This window comes from Ochotona curzoniae, unplaced genomic scaffold, assembly GCF_017591425.1.
Source record: "Ochotona curzoniae isolate NIBS_2020 unplaced genomic scaffold, NIBS_Ocur_1.0 scaffold_4505, whole genome shotgun sequence".
Taxonomy (NCBI): Eukaryota; Metazoa; Chordata; class Mammalia; order Lagomorpha; family Ochotonidae; genus Ochotona; species Ochotona curzoniae.
In genome coordinates this window covers 16,784,758-16,809,453 of record NW_024467118.1, presented here as the reverse complement: position 1 = coordinate 16,809,453, position 24,696 = coordinate 16,784,758, and positions in this window count along the sequence as shown.

Genomic DNA, 24,696 nt, shown 5'->3' with positions numbered 1-24,696 from the left:
CTTACTCAGCTTTAGCATGTGCTTATCTGTCATGCAAAAGTTCTGTCCCGAGAAACACAGCATTAGTAAATGTTCAGCAGTGTCAACTGAAGTATCATTGCCCTTAGAGGGGGAATGAAAGCAATTTGCTTGCGTCACTGCTCAGGGAGTAACTGAGAAAATCTAGTGGAAGTGTATCACAGACTGTGATACACCAAAGTGGAAAAAACTATTGGAGATGACAGATCATATAAGGATTTATTTTCCAAGTGAAAAAATATATACTACATAGCAATATATATGTGTGTACATATTTTAACACAAACAAGGTTACATATTTATAAGAAAAATTAAATATATCAAGATGATTGTTTTGCTGGTAGTTTGAGTAAAACTAGACCATTATAAAGGGAACACATGAACTAAGGGTGGATTTCCTCAAATCCAGTAATGAAATTCTACCATGAATTTAGTAGAAGCATGGCCCCAAATCACCTGCATTCTCAAGGCAAAATCTCGGAGCACTTTTCTTTTTGTAGGTTTCAATAGAAGAAAATGTGAGATTAAAACTGATTAATTTAAGCATGGACACTTAGCAATAATCCTTTTGGGTTACCCCACCATCCCTTCAAATATAGTTTTACTATATTTAAGGGTAAATTACAAGACTCCAACTTGTCTTGATTTGTCATTCAATTAAAAAGATCGTAATGTACGTTCTAGTAAGACTGAGTGACTAGAGTCGTCTGTGTGCACGCCCACACGTGCAACACACCTGTGTCTGTGTGTGTTTGTCTCTTACACACACACAGAGCATTTACAACTTGGAAATCAGCTCATTCATAACTTCCTTTCCAAATCTCTGAAGGTTTTTCCACTAACAAAATAAAAATCAATAGATATTTACATTGCACCTTATGTCAAGCTTCTGTGTGACTTCTAACTTCTGTCACCCCAGACACTACTGCAAATACTAGTAACATATCAGAAACTATAGGTGCCACATTGGTTTTATGTTCATTTTATACCTATGGTGCTTTAATTGCAAGAAGATACATGAAGTTACTTTGTGAACTAGGATGTAATAAAGTTAGAAAATGCCTCACATTGGGTGTTTTATTATAACCGGTTATATAATACAAATTAATATGTGCCACATTAAAATTTAAAATTCCAGAGCTAAAATGCATTAAGTGGAATATTGTTTTAATAAACCATAGATTAAAAATGTGCTTCAAAATGACACATTTTAAAATCAGAACTACTTTAATAAACTTAAAATATTCATCTGCACCCAGCAAGGCTATATCTAAGTTTTTTATACTATTTCATTGCAAATTTTAACTTTCTTCTCTTTATCTATGTTTTTAACTATGAATCAGTAAAGCTAAATGCAGGACCCTTCCATACTCCTTTACCCATCATCTTTCCACTCAATCTAAACCAATCAATGGTGTCTCAAATTACAACCTCTGAGTATAGAACTAAGAACTATACACATATGTATACAGAGAGAGGAGGTCATATTCACTGGTCGTTCCTCAGATGTCTACATCATCAAGGTTAGAGGCAGGATTCAGCAACATAATCTGTGTCTCTTATATAAAGGGCAGGAAATGAAGTGCCAGAAGTATCATTGAGTCTCGATGGCACACATTCGCAAGAATCTGAAGTCAGATCTGAGGTTGAGTATCAAAATCAGGCCCTGTGGGCAGAGGATGTGGGCATAGCAACCACTAAGCTACATTCCTACTCATAAATCCCAGGCTTTGACTCAAGTGGAATCACTGGTAGTTTTAACCTTGAATTTAGACATTTGCTATTTCATTAGAAAGGCAGTTTCAGAAAAAACGAAAAATGGAGGAATGGGTAGATTAATGTCTGGTGTTGTAGCACAATGAATTAAGTCACTACTTTTAGTCTGGCATACCATTTCAAAACATTGGTTTCAGTCTAAGTTGATTTGCTTCCAGTTCAGCTATTGTACCTGGGAAGGCAATGGAATATAGACCAAGCACTTCTCCTCTGATGAACACGTGGGAAATAGAAACAAAGTTCCTGGTCCCTGCCTTCAGTTTGGACCAGCCCCTGCCATTGCAGCCTTTGGGGCCTACAAGTGAAATAACAAATGCAAGTCTGATATTATCTATCTATCTATCTATCTATCTATCTATCTATCTATCTATCTATCTATCTTTATGTCCCTGTAGCTGTCTTTCAAATAAATAGGTAACATAGGACACAATATAATTTTAACTTCAATTTGTAATTATAACATCGATGCTGTAGGTGAAAATAAACCATCAAAATCTTCTGGGAATGAAATGTTACAACTTCTTTGACTAATACAGCTTAGATTTAATTTTAATAGGTTTTCTTAGAAGTCCATCAGAGCAAGCATTTCTATTTGTTTATTTCTTCCTTTATTCCTTTGGTGATTACTCATCTTCATTAAGAACCATGTTTGGGATAGCTGCCATATCATTTTAAGTTAAGCCTCTGTTTTCAGTGTGGTCATCCCATATATGTACTAATTTGAGTCCCAGAAGCTCCACTTCCATTCCAGGTCCCTGCTAATGCACTGGAAAAGCAGTACATGATGGTCCAAGTCTTTGGACCTCTGTATCATGTGAGAGACCCAGAAGAAGGGCCAGATTCCTGGCTTTGGACCCACCTGGCTATGGTCTTTGCGATCATTTTAGGAGCAGATTTCTCTCTTTGTATCTTTTCTCTTTAAATCTGCCTTTTAAATAAATAAATCCTTTTTAAAATAACTATGTACAGAGTTATTTAAAAAAATCACACATTAACTTCAAGGTGTTTTGTGGCTGGAAGAACTTAGAGTGCATTTCAAAATAGTTCAGCCTTTTACCTTGGGAAAATATTTCCATATCCTTTCATTTCAGTCTGAGATGGATTTTTTAAAAGACTTATTTATTTGAAAATTAAATTTATGTATACACAGAGAGATATGTTCTATTCTCTGGTTTTTAAACCCCAAATGGCTGTAAAAGCCAGGGCTTTCCCAGGCTGAAGTCATGAGAGTCACTCAGGATTTCCATTTGGGTGACAGCAACCCAAACTGTTGGGCCAACTTCCACTGTTTTTCCTTGTCCAATAACAGGGATCTGGATTAGACGTGGAACAAAGAAGACATAAACTGTTGTTAAATGTTTTGTTAGCTGCAGCTTTACTAGCTATGCCAGGTGCTGCCCCGAATTACCACCCATCCCCATGGATTTCAAGCTGAAATACTTGCAAAAAATGTTTGAGGAGCAAAAGACTAAGAAGAATAATTTTTCAACATTAACATTAGGTTATGAGGTTAGAGTTTAGGACCAATTGTAGGGGAGAATTTTCTAATTTGAACATTAGTAATTATGATGTAAGTTTACAGATTATTTCTTCATAGTTGGCTTCTCTAAAATCTGTAGATGTGTTCCTAAGTCCTTTAGCAATTTCTTCTTCTTTTAAAACATGTATTTCATCATTTGAAGGCAGAGTAACAGAGAGAGACAGAGGAAGAAAAGAGAAATCTTCCATTTACTCATGGTTTACTCCCTAAATGGTTATAGCAACCCAACCTAAGTCAGGTCAAAGCCAAAAATTCCATCCTAGTATTACGGATGGGTGGAAATGGCCAAAATGCTTAGCCTGTCCTTTGGTGGCTTTTCACACATACCAGCAGAAAGATGGGTGGAAAACAGAGTCAGGATGCAGCTCTGAGGGGGTGCTGGTAGCCCTGGTGATGGTTAATTTTATGTTTCATCTAGACTTCTTTTGGAACTTTTCTGAATATGTCTTTGAAGGTGACTTAGAATAAGATTATCACTTAAACAAATAGACTATGTAAATTTCTCTTAACAAACTGAAAGTATGAACCTCCTCTAACTGTAGAAATTAGGGGAAATTTCTCTCTGCCTGTGTTTACCCTGGGGCAATGTTTATCCTCTCTTTTTAGTCTAGGACTCAGAATGTTGAATCTCAACCTTGTCAGTCACAGATCCTGGAGTTTCTACAACTCCATCATCGCCTAGGGTAATCCTTTACATTACAATGATACTCTTTCTTCTATCACATATTCAAACTAATATGCAGAGGCTTCATCCTAAAGTATGATGTACAGAGGGATAAATTTGGAGCAGCAATTAAGACACTGCCTGGGATATCTACAGTCCATGCTGTATGTCAATCTTGCCTTCACTCCATTAATCCCAGCTTCCTGTAAACATACATCCAGGGAGCGATGGCTTCTTCCATGCCATCTACGTGGAAAATCAGATTGTGTTTCCAGCTCCAGCTTTGCCTCACCAATGGCTGTTACAGGCATTTGGAATGTCAAGCAGAATGTGAGATAACTGCTATGTTTCTATATCCATCACTTATCTGCCATCTGTTTTTTTTTTCAAATGGCTAAATAAATAATCATAAATTTCTATACATGTCCTCACTCCTGCAGAATGAACTGCACACATTGATTTTCTTATAAGTCTATACTGTAGAAAGATGGAAAGTCTAATTGTACAGTAGAAAAAAAAAAACTTGCAGACAATTCCTCAGCCGGATGGTCAATATTATCATCACTTATCATCATTAAAAGAACACTATGACTATGTCCACAGTGTGCACCCTGATAGGATGCAGTGAGAATGCATCTTTGTGGTTTTTCTGTCCCCAAACAAGCTATACTCCTACCCTAATTATACCAGAAAACGGTTTCCAGATAAACAGATTTAATAGATATACAAAATGATTGATTTTAGAAGCTAGTAATTCCAAAACCCATGGAGTGAACCAGCAGCACAGAGTCTGAGGAAAAGCTCATACTACAGTGCGGGTGCAAATATCTGCCACAGCATCCCTGCTCCTAGAGACAGGTCACCACTACAGTGCAGGTGCAAGTATCTGCCACAGCATCCCTGCTCCTAGAGATAGGCCACCAGTGTGACTCCTCCAGGCCTCCAAGCAATTGAATGAGACTGACCAACTCATAGACGGTGCTTTACTTTCCTATTTTCATTGATTTAAATGGATATTGTGCACATGTATGGAAATGTGTTCTATAAATATGAACAATTGCTATGTGTCAATTACAAATTAAATATATTTTAAAAGTATAAGTTTCTTCCAAACATATGTTCACAGGAACGTTCACATTAACTTTTGATCAAATACCATGACTCAGAGAATTTGACAGGTAAAAATAACTGATCATGAGGAAAGCATACCAGAAAAATGAAATTGTGTGATATTCTTCAACAAATCAAGCCAATACTCCTCAAAACTGTCAAGTGCATCAAGAACAACGAAAATCTGAGACATTTTTAAAGCCACGAGTAATCTCAGAACGCTCAGTGACAAGGCATAACTTAGGATCTTGCAACTCAAAAAGGACATTAGGTAAAAGGTCAGTACATATGAATAAAACACAAAATTAATAATAACACATACATATATGCATTCATTCACTGTGGCAAATATGCCACGTTAACGTAAGAACTTAACAGTAGGATAATCCAACTGAATATATGGAACACTGTAAAAGCTTCTTCATACATAAAGCAAAGAGCACAATGAAATCAAAAGGTTTTAACAATTTCTGCCTAAGTAGGATAACATGAAAGCAAAGAGTTTACATTTAAAATTTTTCAAAATTGTTCATGATCATTTAAAGGTAAACAACCGTGATCCTTTTCAGAGTAGTAGTTCTAATGTGTACCAAGAATTCACTACAGGGTAATATGGTAATCATTTATTACTGCACATGTACAAATCTGCTCAACAGAAATATACCCAAAAGTCATTCATGTTGCACGTGAATTTGCAGTTTATGTAGCGCTCAGTAAGAAGAGCATGTTGCTCTGACCAGTGACTTGTTCTGCTCGCTGGTAGATAGATGATTCACTCCTTCTGGCAACCATCCCTTCTATTCACAAAAGGTAAGCAGCATCAGAGGAAGGCACGAGGCCCTATCTCCACCAACAGGGCTAGTAAAACACATGAACATGGAGCGCAGGGCACCTGTGGAAAATGTGATGCATCACAAACACTACAGACATAAAGACAGGAGGAGAATGAAAAGTATAGCTGAATAAATGAAATTTGCAAGGTAAAACTTTAGTGAGGTGTTCTTTACAAAGTGAAACAAAGTTCTTACATTTTTTAACAAGGAAAGAAGATGCTTGATTTCCTCGATTTACAGTGTTGTTTTCGTGACAGTGTCAGCTATGTGACCCACCATTGACTGAACCACATTTCCAAGGAAATTGAGTACTAAAATAAAAGGTAATAAACAATTAACTTTCAAACTAGACTACTGTATGAGGTGAAGAAAAATGCCACCTGAGAGTGTACAAAGGAATATATGAAATTGGTATTAAGTTATTCATATTGGTTGTTAGGTCTAAGAAAGTTAATTAATGATAGCAAGGAAACAAAGTGAAAGTGAAAATATTATACACACAAGCTCTTAAAGAATAGGCTTAGCATGACAGAGAAACAAGGAAAAATGTGAAATTTCCTGGAAAATGAGATTAAAGGAGGTGAACATCTATTTCCACTTGCATGTTTTTCCAGAAAAAAATAAATCCACGTCTATTTAAAAATTGTGATTGGTTAAGTGTAGCAGAATGAATAAAAATGAATGGTGCTAACTAATAAAAAAGAAAACTGAAATCATTAGGTTAATTTCAGACAAAACAGAACTTAGAATAATGAAAATCATTAGGAATATGGAAAGACGCGAATGTTTAAAAGCCAGTTCCCCGGAAATGCATTGATAATCACTAATGAATGTAGATCAATATTATTGCATATCCACAGAAAAAGCAATGCCAACTCATGAGAGGCAAAGTAGATGGGACTGTAAGAAAAAATAGATGAATATGCTTTTCGGTTACAGATAAACATTTCTCTTTTTCAACAGCTGTTGGACCAAGCAGGCAGAAAATCAGTTCAAATACATTGATCTGGAAAAGAACTGCTAACCCATTTGATCTGGCTGATATTTATAAAGCATTCCATCCCACTACAACTGCAATCACACGTTCCTCAATATTACCTGGTACTTTTAAAAAGTTAGTTCACATTCAGCCCATAAAATACACCGGAAATTATAAATTTTTTTAAAAATCACAAAATGTATTTTAAAACCACAGTAGAATTAAACCAGAGTCAATAATAGAAATATAACTGATGATCCCAAATATTTTGAAGTTAACTAGCATAAGACACTCTTTTAAATAAAGGAAATAATGCATAAATGAAATATTCTAAATAAGCACTAGCCCAGGTAGAAGAGCAATTAAACAGTTCAGACTCAGAATGAAACTAAAACTTCTAAAATTGTTGGATTCAATGTTAAGTAATGCAGTAATGACACAAGTGACATATATTATGTGATTACATCTCTGTAATTTTCAAAACTATAGAAAATATCTCCTGGTGCTAGACATGAAGTGGAATATAGAAATAACGATTTTGAAAAGCATTAGGGTTCACTGAAATTTCTATCTTCCTGTTTCTTGTCCTGGGCTATGCTTTGTATTAATTTTTCAACAATTAGTTTAGATTTATATTTATGACATTCTAGTTTTCCACAAGTAATATTACTACCATAAACAAAGTTGTATTGTGTTTGAACCCCTAAGCAGTTTACTTAGCCTCTGTAAGCCTGGATTATAACATACAATTGTCTTGAGGATTAATTAACTGTGAAATAACTGGCACAAAGTTTAACAAATAAAATTTAAATTCTCCCCAGTATAAAATCTATAAGGTCATTCTAAGCATAAACATTTTATAAACCTTATTTTTTAGTAAATTGCAGTGGTTTAAATTAAAGGGTCATAGGTGCCCCTTAAATGAGAATTGTGTTGTCAGGAAACATATCAACAGAATTATTTAGTCAACTCAGACTGCGTTAATTAACAAAGCAAGAAAAAATTCTTGACACTTTGGAATTTAAATTCTAACACAAGGAACAGACTTTCAACATCATAAATGTGTTGTGTTGCATGTTACAAAGTAAAAATTTCTAAGGAAATTTATTCATGCATTGTTTATCATTTGACATGATATTGTAAAGGAGAGGTTTCATTCATTCATTAATCTATTACACACTTGTTTTCAGTGATTTGTACTAAACATGTACAGTATACTCCCTTCATTATTTACACTGATGCCTAAATGGTTTCTATGTGAAAAGAGGGAGCCCTGTCCAACTGGCTTCTGCTGGAGACACAGTTCTTTGTTAGAGGTCCTCTGGGGCAGGGCAAGATGATGATAAAGGCTCCTATTACCATTCTTTGGTGGAGAATGGTACTTAGAAGCCAAGCTTTCCTGTTCTTCCTTGCCATGTTTTCTTTTAAAGATTTATTTATTTTATTGGAAGGTCGGATATACACAGAGGAGGAGAGAGCAAGAGAGCAAGATTTTCTGTCTACTGATTCACTGCCCAAGTGGCCAGTGCTGAGTCAATGTGAAGCCAGGATCTAGGAATCTCTTCCAGGTCTCCCACACAGGTGCAGGGTTCCAAGTCTTTGGGCCATTCTCGCTGCTTTCCCAAGCCACAAACAGGGAGCTCGATGGGAAGCAGGGCTGCTGGGATTAGAACCAGCTCCCATATGGGATCACAGGTGTGCAAGGCAACTTGAACCACTATACTCTCACGTTGGGCCCCTTTGCCATGTGTTGTTTTAATGTCTCCAAGAATGTCTTGATGACAAGCACTAGCCTAAAATGTGGGCTTGAAGTGTTTGCAACTTTTTTTCTGAATCCTTATCCTATGGACATTATTTTTTTTTATTTTATCTCTCTATATATGATTCTTTATAACATTCTTAATTTCAATGTCTTGCTCCTAAGGGGGAAGACATAGAAAACAGATCTAAAAGAAGGCCTAAGTCCTGAATGCCCTTGGACATCACTTGACGTCAAGGAGGGAGGCTCACCCCTGTAGAGGAGCTAAACCGTGCCTTCCACCCTTTGTGTGCACCTTTGTGGTTGGGAGCAGCCGTCGGTGCTGGGAGCACAGGTGCCTGCCATTAGGATAGTGGAAACTCTTGCTGCCAGAAGCCATGTACAAGCTAATGAAGGAAAACACGCCTAGCTGTGGGTCTCTGTGCTGAAAGGCGGGAAAACGACAATTACTGCTGTGCAAGAGCAAAACTGATCAAAACTAACCATGGTTTGTAACCCGCAGACTTCCCCTGGAGGTTGTGAGCATTGGGCGGAGGCCAGAATTACCTAACAATGACACTGAACAAGCGATGCTGGTGTGCACCTCTTCACGTGGAAAAACAGCTTGCTGGTACGTCCCATTCTACCATCTTTCCAACCATTTAATTTTGACTAAGTTTGGACATAAAATTATAAATACTAGGTCCCTTATCCCTAGTAACTAATCAGTCATTACCAAAATTATCATCATGGCATCCAGTAGTGTGATTAAAAAAATGATGTAGAACATATGATACTTTTTCCTTTGGAAATCATATCCTGTGTCTGTGGGAAAACTGTAGTTTAAAATGATTTTCGTCTTAGGGTTTGCACCATGGAGTGGCAGACTAAGTTTCTGCCTGCAGCTCTGGCGTCCAATATGGGCTGGTTCGAGTCATGGCTACTCTATTTCCAATCCAGCTCACTGTTTGTGGAATGGGAAAGCAGCAGAAGAAGCCTTCAGTCCTTGGGCTCCTGGACCCATGTGGGAGACTCAGAAGAGGCTTCCAGGGCCTGACTTCAGATTAGTTCATCAGTGGCTGTTGTAGCAATATGGGAAGCGAACCAAAAAGATGGAAGATCTTTCTATCTTTCCCTTCTAGAACTCTGCCGTTTCAAATACAACTTTTGAAATATTTTTTTTAAAAATCTAAAAACTTCTTTTATATCTTTTAAAGCATTATTATAACATATCTATTGTTTTCTCTTTATCACTCCATGTACTAATTCACCTTTTTTTCCTATTATATCTCCATTATTTCTCCAAACATTTTTCCACTACATTTTGAACAAATGTTGGCAATGTCCTAATATTTCTTACACTTACAGTGAAGAATCTGATTACAGATTTTATTAGTTTTTGACACCTCGTTAGCATTTGAGCTGAATGAAATGTTTGTTTCCTAGGACTTTTAAAGCATATATATGTGGGAGTTGGGTTTAGCATGTCATGTGTCTGCTTATAACACTGGCAGTGCACATCAGAGCACTGATTCAAGCGCCAACTGCTCCACTGCATTAACGGTTTTATCCTACTGAACCTAAGATGAGAGACAGTGGCCCAAGCACTCATGACGCCAAGAGGCTCAAGGAGCTCCTAGTTGCTGGCTTTTCCTTGGCCCATCATACCCCTGACTATTCCATCCGTTTTGTTCAACAATGGATGAAAAAATCTGTTTCTATTTATCCTTCTCTCCTTCATTCTTTCCCTTTCTCGCTTTGCCTTTTAAGCAAGATAAATCCTTTTTAAAATGTGTATTTTCTGTAATTTTGGACAAAATTGTGCAGTTAACATTTAATGACTGACTCTGATGAGCACATCTCTGTTGAAAAAATCTGGTTCCTGTATGTTCATTTATCAATCATAAGTAGAGATGAAAGTTCCTGGAAATACATGATTTTTTTAAGTTTTTTTTTCTTACTTTGAAATGTGCACAACAAATTGGTAAATAGTGCATTTTAAAATATGTGATGTTTTAGTAGAATACTGTCTTTTACCCTTTGGTCTATTTTCTAACATAATTGATTAAAATAAATCTTTCATTTAGTCCTTGCTTTGTAACAATTATGTTTAGCGTCTTCTCAAATTATGAGAGAAAAGGTCATTGTTGCCCTCAGGAGTCTAGAACTTAACAAAAATATACAGGGAAATCAACCTGGCCATTCGGACATATACTGATATTGGAATAAATGAGCAAAAAATAAATGATATCATATAGGTTGGTCAGTTACGTATTTGATGTAACAGCAGTCACAAAAGCATAAATATACACTGTCATGTTATTAATCTCTTTTAAGCAGAACAAATAAGGCCACTCTTTTTCTACAAAAGAACTGTATTTCTCCACAGAATTCAACATCAACATTCAAAAAAATTTAAATGAAAACTCATCCTAGATATCTCATTTTGCTTGGGTCTTAAGTATTCAAAATACCCTGGGCCTATACAAATGTGAAAAAACTCATTTCATTAAGTTTGATATTTTAATCTTGGAATTATTATTCCCCTTGTGCTTTTTGAAGTATCTAAATCTAGCTCATGATGTGAGAATATAAATACATAATTTGGCACATACATATGCATAATAATAATAATAAAAAAAACTTGTCTCATCTCCATGGGCATACTCAAGGTCATTAAGATAGAATGATTTATTTATGCATTTATTTTTCTAACAGGAAATCTGAAAATCTCTCAAATGATTGAACAGAACCATGAGAGATGAAATAGAAGTCATTCCTCAGAGTGCTCATTACAAATAATATCTCCCATTCCTCAGATGGCTCGTCTTCTCCTTGGCCCTGCTATGCCCTACAGGAATCTGTAATGAAAGAGTCCACTCATTCCGTACCTATCAAAGATTCAGCACAAGTCATATCTACTACTTTGTGTCAACAAATTGCATTATAACACTAAATGCCTTTTCAACAATGAATTGAGATAAAAGCGAGATTCCCTCCTGGGTATACATATTCATGCATAAATGTCTTGTATGCAGAATTTATTAAAATGTTTTATTAATGAAATATTGTGGCAGGTAACTCTACATAGACGGTAAATGACAGACTGGATTACTGTCCAAGAGTTTGAGCTTAGTCCTATTCCAAGCTAAAAGAAATCCTTATGACAAATTCCTGCAAGCTTTAAAAATTGATGAAATCAAAATAGTGCCACTGATTTGTTTTTAATATAAAAAAAAACTTTATTTCCTTTTTCTTTGGTCTAAAAAGTAGGAAATAGATACTTGAAGAACAGCAGAAGTTGGGTAAGATATTTTGTGCTTTAGTGAATTTGTATGTGTCACAAAAATGTTTCTTCATATTAATACAATTTATCATTTTTAAAGATTTATTTAGTTTTATTGCAAGGTCAGATATATAGAGAGTGGGGAGAGACAGAGATATATCTTCTGTCCGATGATTCTCAAGTGACCACAACTGCTGGTCCTATGCCGATCTGAAGCCAGGAGCCAGAGCTCCTCTGGGTTTCCCACATGGGTTTCGGGTCCCAAGGCTTTGGGTCCGTCCTTGACTTCTCCAGGCTATAAGCAGGGAGCTGGATGTGAAGCGGGGCTGCCGGGATTAGAACCCGTGTGCTATAGGATCCTGGCGTGTTCAAGGCAAAGACTTGAGCCACTAGGCCACCGTACCAGACCCTAACATAAAATTTACATCCAATACCTAATAATGCCTTTCTGGTAGAGCCTATATGAAAGTTGTTAATGAAAATACGGCGTTGAGGGCCTGTTCTGATAGTTTAATGTCTAACCTATGCCTCGCAAGTGCTGGGCATCCATATCAGTGCCAATTAGTGTCCAGGCTGCTCCACTTCCCATTCAGCTCCCTGCTCGCCTGGGAAAGCAGCAGAGGATGGCATAAACAGAGCTTTCTGAACACTGAGCCTGTGTAAAACACTGCGTCTTGGACTGCGGTTTGCTCAGTGGGAGCACTGAGCATTTCATTGCACTGCTACCATGAATTTTAGATGAATTAGGCCCCGATTTGTATTTAAGGAGCTTGTCTGGTAAGTAGATCCAAACAGATGGTGCTTAAAGGCTTTAAGGAGCCTGACAAAACTGTAAACATGTGCACACACATACAAAAATACTGCTTTTCACATACATTACATAAAAGGACAATGAAAAATTGGAAAGAAAAATTCATTATGGAGGGAGCTGGACTTAGTGCTAGACAGAGAAGTGCGTCATGGAAGACACTTTAGGGGTTCATTCTCCACCCAAAGCTGGCATGAATGCAAATAAGAAAATGGTGTCATTGCCTCACAGTGGAAATAGGACGAGAAGGATGTTATAAAGTCTAAACTAAAATCTTCATATTATAGACATACAGTTGTATTTGACAGCAGAATAAGAGTGTATTTTGCCTAAATGGACATAAATTATGATATAAATTTACTTATGCTTTCCAGTTATTACAATACATGTTCTTTTTAAAAAAAAAAAAAAAAAAACATTTATCTGTTTCTAGGCTCAGTGCAGTAGCCTACTAGCTAAGGTCCTCAGTGCATGTGCCTGGATCCCATGTGGGTGCCAACTCATGTCCTGGCTGATAAAAGATTTACAAAATAATGAAATAAATGAAAAAATGCTTACGTTGTATTTTTTTTTTTTTGGAAAGGCATATTTATGGAGAAGAAGACAGTCAGAGAGAAAGATGTTCCATCCACTGGTTCATTCTCAAAGTGGATGCAACAGCCAGAGCTGAGCCAATCCGAAGCCAGGAGCCAGGAGCTGAGACAAGTTCATGCAGCATTTTGCACAAGCGCGATGTTCAGAAATGTCTGCTTTCCTCCCAAAAGGGGCTAACCACCAAAGATGTTCAGCTATTGCTGTTAGAAAATCCTCACATTATGACTAGCAGTAAGTTCTACAAAATGCGTTCTCCTTTCGGGAACTTTAGGGATGACCTTCTTTGCAATCTTCCTTCACAAAGGAGAAAGCTTGCTTCTTCACAGGAGAAAGGGGACTACAATTCTTCAAACATGATTTCACATTAATTTATAGGAGAAAACAAAGTGCATGGTCGAGTTTTGAGAAGTTAATATCCAGTATGTATTCCCGCACACATCCAGAAAATCTCTGCCTTTGTTTGATTACAGATTAAAGATCAGGATTCGTAATAAGCTCTGATATCTCTGGAATGCTAAGTGCATAGTTTCCTCAAAAACGATTTCATTATTATAAATTTTTCTGCCCAATTCACCAGAAATTGATGTACTGAGGAATGACATAAAGAGAATTTCCATGTAAGTATCTTATCACTTTCGAAGAGGAGGCAATCACATCCCATCCATGTGAACTGAAAACTCCTACGGAGCCTCAACATTGCGCACTCTTTGTTTTGTTCTAAAATTGCTACTGAAATTTCTTTTTCCCTATCGTGCTGTAGCCCATGATTGTTAATTTTTGAATTGATTTGTAATAGTAATCAATAACCTTTATTGGAAGATGCCATCTGCTGATAGAGCTTCTAACACAGGGCCGTGTTTTCACTGTGTACGCGAACTATGCATTCATTTACGAGGCAAACAACACTGCCAGCCGCAGCAAACACGTGCCTTTGTACGGGTTGTGCAGCAAAAGACCTTTCACCTGTGGCAGTACATAATGTTGGCGTATGCCTCATAAATAGCTACTTGATGCAGAAGAAAATTTTAAAGTGTAAGGGGCTGATACATGATCATCATTCAATTCTGAATTTAAACAGTCATACTGACTTATGAAACACTATCCTACTTGTCTTGTTTATGTCACATTTAACTAATTAGTATCATATTTAGATTTGACAGCATGCTATCATGTATTAGAGCAAAAATATGATATCTGACCTTATGGAACTGGCTCAAATCTAAAGATTTTACATATCAATTTTACCTTATTTCACTTCCTAGCTACTTGTTCCTTTCATATTAAGATCTTGTGATGCAGTTCATTAATTAACCATTCATAAGAGACTGTTTATAATCACCTGAGATTGTTAATGACCCTTTGATTACTGTTATTGCTACTGCCCGTAAGTGAAGTGACGAGGATCTAGTCCTCATTGTACCTTAATTAGGACCTTGAGACACTTGTTGACATTATTTCCTACACAAAGATGCTGGACAATCTTTCTCACCACCCCAGCGTCACATCGATACCTTTGTTACATGTCCGTTAACCTCACGTGGATGAAGGTTCACTACCCTTTTTTTTTTTTCTTCTCCAAGTGGTAAACCGTACTCAAGGGGATACATCGTGGAAATATAGCAGAAATTAATATGTTCAAAGGTGAAAACAGAGAGAAGTAAGTCCTCATGCACGCACTACAAGGATGGCCTCACAGCGAAATGACTGACAATCTCTACATTGTCAGCAGACACCCCAGGGCAGCATGATGGACTTATTAAACGCGAGAAAGACACCCATTGTGACACTGGAGGGGAAATCGGAGGGGAGGGGACTTGGGGAGGGAGAACGTAGTGCCTTGGGCAAACTAAACTGTATCAAAAAATAATTAAAGAAAGAAATGTAGACGAAGAAATATAAAATACATAAGAACCTTTAAAAAGCCGCATGTATATGCTAGAAACACGCATTGTGAAATTACTCTTTGGCAAGAATCATTTGCATGATCTTCTTCATAATTTCTTAAAAGATTCAAAAGCAAAATGTAAACTTATTAAGCGTTTTAATTGTTAAGAAGAAGGCACCATTCTAAACTGTGACAAAGCCACTCAAAATCAATTTTTCTAAATAATTAATGATGTCTTATTACTTAGAAGTATGGGAGGTAGAAGTCACTATTAAACTTTCCAAAATTTAAAAAGCAGTTTTAAGTTGGTAAGACAATTGTTTGTACAGACTCTTCAATATTTTTAAAATATCATACTTTGAAATTTAATCCTCAAAAACAGTGATTCCTACCCCTTCCTGAAGTTTTAATATGTAAATTTAAAACAATTTACTAGATTCACTCTGATAGTAATTTTTAAATCAGATGCTATTTTAACAATGACTTTATAATATAATAATCTACTTGGCATAAGAAAAGTTTGTGAATAATGTATGTGAAAAACATATACAATGAATTTAAGTGCTAACATTTAAACATGCCATCTACATTGATTGCATAACATTTTGGTAAAAAAAAAAATCTGTGTACATCTGCTGCATCATATTCTAAATAGGTAGGATTACTGATTACAATGGCTTGGAACCATAAGTACAATGGTCCACAAATTGTGATTTATTTTTCTGACACTCAGCTTCCAACTGAGCACAAGTTCATAAAACTCAACTGCACTGCTGACTGTTCAATACACACTCACCTGGAGCAGACAACATGCTACGCAAAGTGTCTTCAGAAACGCCCCTCCCCGTGAGGTTTTCCATGCAGGCTCAAGTATCTATAACCTCGTTTTCAAGACCTGGATGGGGTCTCTCTAGCATTTTCCCATACATTCCAAAGCTCATCATCTTCTAGTGTTAGGGATATGATGGGATGTGAGTTTTTCAAACAGAAGAAGTCAAACAAAACAGTAGGCCAAGTTTTTCACTCACTTATATACATCAAGCTATATACAAACATATACATCAAATGCTTTTACATACACCAAGGGTATTATTTTTTATAATAACTATGGTTTTCTCAATAGAAAATTCAAAAGCAAACATATCAGATCATTTTTAAGAATGTGATTTTTGTGTCTATGCTAGATCTTAATTTTAACATCCTTATTACTCACCTTCGCCTACATGGTATAACGTATCTGCTTCTCATATCCCAAGCAATTTTTCCAAGTTTTATCGCCTTGTGGGTATGTCTTAGTTTTTGCCTCTCATTTTGATGTGTAATATCATGTAACACATTAAATAATGAACTGAAATTTCACGTTACTTTTATTTTAAAGGAGTCTGTGACAGGCATAAAGCTTTGATCAAAAGAGAGATTTTAATGAAGAGAATTTCAGGTAATAAAGCAAGTCAGTAGAAGTAATTTGATGCAAGCAAGCACTTCTACATCTCATCAGTATGAATCTGTCTATAGTATAAAAAGTATATCAGATGATCTAAGGGGAAAAACACCCTTAAAACTGATATGTTAGTGTGGACTCTGCATGTCTTAAGTCTCATATCTGGGACGTAGCTGTTCAAAGCTGTTTACATGAATGGTATATTGAAAACAAATGAGGGAAAAAGATGAATTATTAATGTGGCTTCTATTGTCTTAGAAGACAATAATTCAGTTCTAACTTTCCCACTTTAGAACTTCAATAATCTAACAAGGGCTTAAGGAAAAACTATATATTTTTTTTAATATTTAGATTTTGGTGTGATATAACTTCATGAGTTCTTCTCATCACTAATACTTGTCACACCCAAAATACTTTCATCATCAAGTAATTATTGGTTTATAAATGATTTTACAAAGATTGATACTATTTTTTACCTATTCATTTATTTATTTTCTTATTTGAAAGGCAGGTCTGTTGAGAAAGGGAGCAATGACCATAATGGACGAGCTGAGCATACTAGATTTCAGGAAAGTGCTGTGTTACCAATAATATTAATGCAGTTGTACTCAATTTCCATAAGATAGAAAAGTATATTTATTTTTAAATTGTTAATTCATCTAATACTATCACTTATGATCATAAAAAAATAGCACCTAAAGGACTCAAGTGAGATACTTTTATGCCCAAGTGTCTCTCCTGATTCAAGTTGATTTTTTTTTTTATTCTACAACTACAGTAAAATGAATTCCTGGACTATGGGGATCTACATGGGGTGGTTCTAGCTCCCGTTCCAAGCTCAGTGCTCCTGAGAGCTCTCCGTCACTCAAGTCACACTCACCCGGGCCCTCGTGTTGAATTCCTCTATTCCTTACCCCTGAGAACAATAGCTTAAAGCAGGGAGACCCTCTGGGTCACCTTCTCTTGAACTCTCGTTAAAGAACTTTCTCTTCTCATGACTCCACATCCCCTTGACTCTCCTAAATGTCCTTCACTGTCTCTGTCACTACTTGCTATTCCATCGTGTTTTGATTTCATTTTTCTGTGATCACTCTCTCAGATGCAAAGATAAGGAGAAAAGATTTCGGGTCCTTGTTCACATTTACAGCACCTGCAATAGGTTAGACACGTGTTGAGCTTCATGATTATTCATTGACTAAGTGAAACACTATATTTGAGAATAAGTTTGGTAGATAAAGTCATATTTGAAAAAGTGTCATAATTTTTTACTTGTTTTGTTGTTTCACTCCCATGTGCACGTGTACACATGTGTATCTCTGTGGGCTCTATGGGTGGGCATTTGTCTCATGTGTGAATGGATTAGGGGTAACTCAAAGCTAAACAAGAATGACAAGAGTCTGACACCTGTGCTGGAAATGGCAATATATTTATCACCCTTAATAATATTTTTTTCTTTTGAAGCTAATGCATTAGACACATAATCAAACACAAATCATGATCTCTCCCCATTTCATTTCTTAGCTCATTAAAAAACCCTCTGGTAAGAATTTTGGCAACAGATCCCAATCCTTGGCAGAATTTGTTTTTAAATTAATTAAAACAGCTTTAGCTTTCTGAAGAAACACCTTTGAAATATTCTTGTAAGGTTATTAGGAGTATCATTCCTATTTGCCGTTTACAATGACTACGTCTTAGTTCTCACCTGAGACTACTTACTGCACTCAGAAATAATCGTGCTATTTCATCACAGCCATTCCTTTATCATATCTATCTACACCTTTCAATATTTCATATTCATCATTTAATTAGCCCAATAGGTTACTATTTCTATGGTTTCTTTACATATATTTGCTAGGAAATGGGAGTAACACTTTTATAGTGACTTCCATGTACTGAGTGATACCGTATCTACAAAACACTTAGAGTAAGTATTCCTGTTAAATAGAACATGTAGTTATTTCTGAAATCAGAACTCTCCTAGAATATCTTGAAATAAAGTCCAGGCCAACTGTGACACTTATCTCACATTATCTTTCATCGTATCTCACCTCCATACTCATTTTTGGGAAGTAGTTTGTAAATGTCAAACTTCTGCATCATTCTAGTGCTTAATGACTTCTGCAGAATTTTAATTCCTCAAGGCAAAGATACGTCACATCAGCATTACTCAAAGTAATGCAATCCTTCCTATGCCTGAGTCTCCATCTACCTCTGACACAGGACAACCACAGCTGGAAGTGGAGAAATAATATGGATAGGATGAAGCAATATACTTAATATTGCAAAGCAATTTTAATTTGAGATCAGATGATTTTGAAGGGCCGGGCATGATAGTGTAGTGGTTAATTCCTCACCTTGCACGTGCCGGGATCCCATATGGTTGCTGGTTCTAAGCCCGGCAGCCCTGCTTCCCATCCAGCTCCCTGCTTGTGACCAGGACGGCCCAAAGCCTTGGGACCCTGCAGAAAAAGGGTGGGAGACCCAGAAGAAGCTCCTGGCTCCTGACTTTGGATTGGTGCAACATCGGCCATTGCAGTCACTTGGGGAGTGACCCATTGGACGGAAGATCTTCCTCTCTGTCTCTCCTCCTCTCTGTATGTCCGCCTTTCTAATAAAAAGATAAATAAATATTTAATAAAAAAGTTTTTGAAGAAACTATTCTTAAAAATTCTAGATTCTATAATTAGTTCCTACTTTTCACATTTTATATTTATGCTGAATAAATATTATTAATGCATATTTTTGGAGATTAAACTACATTTAAGCAATAACAATAACTTAATAGAATTAGTGCTAACACAATTGAACAAGCAGCACTCCTTCTACCTCTATTGCTATAGAACATCAAAAAAAGGAAATGGGTCAACGTCTTTCATTGTTAGTATATTTTTGATATCAAGCATATTAAATGCAGCATGGGAAGAATCAGAGATCATTGTTAAGACTATGATGTTTTATTAACCTTATACAATACATTTTAGTATTAATTAAACAGCAACATAAAATAATGACACAGCAATTTATCTTTCTGAAATTCAGTGCACAGTGCTGACTATGGGAAATAAACAAGAAAGATGCCAGTTTATGAAAATTTGAGTAGAAGTAAAGGGGAGCAGAAACTGGGCATTTCTGCCATTCTATTTTTAGTTGTTGAGTGGAGGACATGAAACAGATAGACTGAAAAGTGAAAAAGAATGAAGCCAAATTAGGTTTGTGAAGTGCGACTAATAGAAACTTAACACACCCTGGGATACTGCTGTCAGAGTGCAATGGAAACATGACAATGAATCTGGATAGTGAAAGATCTGATATCATTCATAAGTGCATGATGGTCATTTCTGTAGGATGGTGGGGATCAATATCTTTCTGAAAAAGAATCACACATGTATCACAAGGTAAAACACTGAAAGCGAGCCATGACTGGGAGATAAGCATGTATGATAAAAGTCATATTTTTTAATTAGTTAATTCTAGGAGAAACATTGTCTTACTTTGCCAAAATACTACACTATGTAATATGCTTACATTAGACTCCATTCATGATGTTAAAGTGGCATATGTTACACAGTTTGATATGTAAAAGAAGTCTGAGTAAACTTTTACAAAATACCTCTACAAAATGAGACCATTTACACAAAATGACTTCTAGAGGTAATATAGTCTAACAAGAACTCCTACTTCTTACTCAAATCAGGCCAAACGATGTAGAAGTTTACATGATTAGATGCATGCCATCAGAACTGACAAGGTATTTATAAAAAAAAGAATACATAGTAAATAATGGATTTGCATCATTTGGATACTAAATCATAATCAACTGCATTACATTGTTAGGAAAAAATTTCATAGATTTTTTTCTTTAAGATGTATTTATTTTTATTGGAAAGGCACACATACAGAGAGGAGAGACAGAGAGGAACATCTTCCGTCCAATGGGTCACTCCCCAAGCAGCCATAAAGGTTGAAGCTGAGCCAATCTGAAGCAAGGAGCCAGGAGCATCTTCTGGGTCTCCCACCCTTCTTCTGCAGGGTCCCAAGGCTTTGGGCCATCCTGGACTGCTTTGCCAGGCCACAAACAGGGAGCTGGATGGGAAGCAGGGCTGCCAGGTTTAGAACCAGCAAACATATGGGATGTGAGCACGTGCAAGGTGAGGACTTTAACCACTATGCTATTGCGTCCAGCCCAGGAACAGTTTCATAGATTTCTAAATAAAATTGAGTCTCCAAAATTATTATGTTTATATGTCATATATAATGTTATGTGCATTTATTCTTTGATACATGTTGAAATTATATGTAAACAGGGTATTACAGACTTTTCTTTATCTAGACTTTTTTTTAAATCTATTTGAGAGTGAGAGAAAACAATTACTTCCTCACCTGCTGATCCATTCGCCCAAAACTCAAACACACCAGTCCAGGTATGGTTAATGCCATGAGTTAAGAGTCAAACCAGGGGCCCAGCAGCTGTGGCCTACTGGCTAAGGTCCTCTCCTATAATGCGCCCGGATCCCATATGGGCGCCGGTTCTAATCCCGGCAGCCCTGCTTCCCATCCAGCTCCCTGCCTGTGGCCTGGGAAAGCAGTGGAGGATGGCTCAAAGTTTTGGGATCCTGCACCCCTGTGGGAGACCTGGAAAAAGTTCTTGGATTCTGGCTTTGGACGGGCATAGCATTGGCGGTTGCGCTCACTTGGGGAGTGAATCATCGGATGAAAGATCTTCCTCTTTGTCTCTCCTCCTCTCTGTATATCTGACTTTCCAATAAAAAAATAAATTAAAAAAAAAAAAAAGAGCCAAACCAGATTTTCCTAATGGGAGGCCAGAATCTAGTTGGAAAGTTGAAATCAAGAGCAGAACCAGGAGTTAAAGACAGACACTCAAAAGTGAAACTCGGGTGGTACCTTAACCATTATCTGCCTGTAGGCCAAATACCTACCATGGTTTTCTTTTTGAAATGAAATTATGACAATTGGCACTTCAGAAAAATTTGTGTTAAGTATAAGAAAAATACAAGAGAACTAGTTAAAACATATTGGTCTCAGTTTATGCTAATCAGCAGGTAGATTTCTTATATAATAACTAAAATAATAGCTACTCAGGTAAACATTTTAATGTACAAAGTAAAAAATATATACATATATAAATATAAAATATTATGATGTGAACTGTCTCAAAAATAAGCATTTACTTTATGTATGTTTGCCTTAAATGCTATGTCTGATAAAACATAATTTTAAGCAAAGGAAAGAAGAAAATACAAAGAAATCCAAAAACCGTGGCAAAAAAATTACAATTTACCTGGCAAATGCCAAGAAGCATTTCCCCAATCAAATTTCAAGAAATTGAAATAATTATGAGTTCCAACAATCACAGGTGCAAAACTAAAGCTATAATTCCCTGTGTTGCTGATTCAAATGCAGAATGTTGCAGTATTTCTGGTTTTCTTGAAAGAAACTTGGCAGTTTACATCAAGCACACTAACAAAAATAAAGATTCTTTGTCCCAATTATATTACATTTAGGAGTTTTCTTTCTCATGGTAACCATAACAACACAAACATAATGATAGTCAAATTATTCAAGATAGGAAATGTCTGAGCATTAAAGCCTTGTCTATAAGAACTTGTTAAATATAACAATAACAGTGTTATCTACAAGATAATTTGAGAAACACGTGTATAGATGCACAGGGTATTTGAACATGAAGGATGTATGTGAAAAGTTAGGAAATGGAACAATTCCTAGTTTACATTTCTGTTTCTGTGGATTCACATAAACGTACATGTACATATAAAAGGTCAATTTTCAAACTAACTCTGCACCACAGGAATAAAAATTAATTTTAAATTCATCCATGAGGTTTTCTCAATTATACCAATTTTTATGGTAAATACATCTTACTATTGTGATCCAAACTATTGAAAATAAATTGTCCTATAACTATTTAAGAATACAGTAGAAAAACAAGCTTTTTTCTGAAATTATAAGTCAGTCCTTTCATTATGTTTTTTTAATGCTGCTATATATTTTTCTCACCCTGTGTTCATTTATTTATTCATATATATGCAATTGTCCATCAGTGCTGATGTGTGATTCATTCTAGGACTCCTTACAGAAATGAAAAAACACAAACGGGCAAGTTTGTAACATAAACGAACAGTATTTTTAAGCTACATGTAGACTTTAGATTACTTTGGTTATTTGTAATACATAGCATAATGTAAATGCTATGTGAAATACTGTTAAACTGTACTGTGTAGGGAAAATTGAGAAGGAAAAAAGAAGACTCTATTTGTCAGTCTAGATGCAAGAGATTTCAAATACTTTCAATCTGCAGTAAGTTTAACCCATAAATGGAGAATCCATAGGTATTGATTGCCAATTTATGCAATAGATACTGTATTTGTGTGTTTATCTTAAGTGAACTCTAATTCAAGGAAGAATTCCCTTTCAAAATAGGTTTCAATGGTCATATTGGTTGATAATACCAAGAAGAGTCTTCTTAAAACCACAATCTTATTTTCTTGATATTTTATTTCAAAAATGGTTTTACTTATAAATGAAATCAAATCATAATTATCACATTGTTTAGCATATTGGATTTCAGCTCTGCCTTGTTTCATAGAGTTATGAATAAAATTACAGAGTTTGTGAACTGAATTTCTGTGTTTCTAGAAGATAAAAACAACATGAATCCTGTTTTTCTTGGCATTCATCTTATATTGTCAATTCACTTGCTAATGAAAAAACATTATGTATCCATTTCTATATTTGCATGTGATTATTCTAGAAACTTCCCTCAAAAATCTCTGGGAATTGATTATATCTTAAAGCAGCTATAAAACAGAAAATATATTTGAACCTAGCAAACTGAGTTAAGAAGTAAGACCTGCACAGCCATGCTAATCTTATCGAAGAAGGAGGAGGAGGAGAAATAATACACTACAAAACAGTAAAAAGAAAGAAAAAAACATAAAACAGCTGATTTAGACACTATCTAAAACTAAAATTTCTCTTATTTCAAGCGCTGTCAGATAGACAAACTTAGCAAATAAAATGTACTAAAAAGGCCAAAATTAAAAACAAAAAAGTAACAAGTAAGACATCAATAGCAGTAAAAACAGAAAATTGCCTTAAGAGCCCTGAAACAGTTTTAAGAGAATCTGAACTGTGTAGTAGCTGTTATTTGTTACACTGTGTATTGCCTTGGTTATTAAACATGATGTTACTATTAGCATGCTAATCACATGACACATTGAACTTGTCAACCTGGATGAATAATAATGAACAATGAATGAATAATAAACACATATTTCATAGCGTAATTTATGTAATCAGTATTTTACCATTCTTCATCGCCATTGCAAATTATTTTTAAGATTCACTATAAGAAGATTTTTAAGTAACTTTCTCAGGCCACCTCCAAATGTATAGATCTGCTTTTTTATTACACAGCTCAAAAATATGGAATGGATGAAATCAATGTTCAGAGCTTCACAGCAAATCTCTTTAAAGTGAACTAATCATATCCACGGAGAGAAATGCAAATGTCTTGTACTGAAGGTTTCTTCATCCGTTATTGTTTAGTGCACTTCCACTGCACTTCAGAGAAACATGATGATCCTGATGGGGAACATCTCATTTCTCTGAACACGTGGGCACAACATTGCAGCAATTTGTGTTTTCATTTGAATACAAAAAGAGAGCATTGGCAGATGTTATTCTACCAGACTTACTGATAAATTAAGTGGGTGTTCTGAGATTCTTAGGATCTCACTCATACACACACACACACACACACACACACACACACACACACACACACAAATTGGAGTCTTGGGCTGGTCAAGAAGGCTTCTGGTGACATTAGGGTGTCACTTCATCCACAAACACTCAGCTGCTCTGCTATACGAGTCCAGTCTCTTGCATCAGAAAGATCTCATGTCATCAACATTCTAAGTGTCAGAAAGTGAACCAGGACAGGGCATGCGTGGGTGGTGTTCCTCAGCTTTGCCCCAACCAAA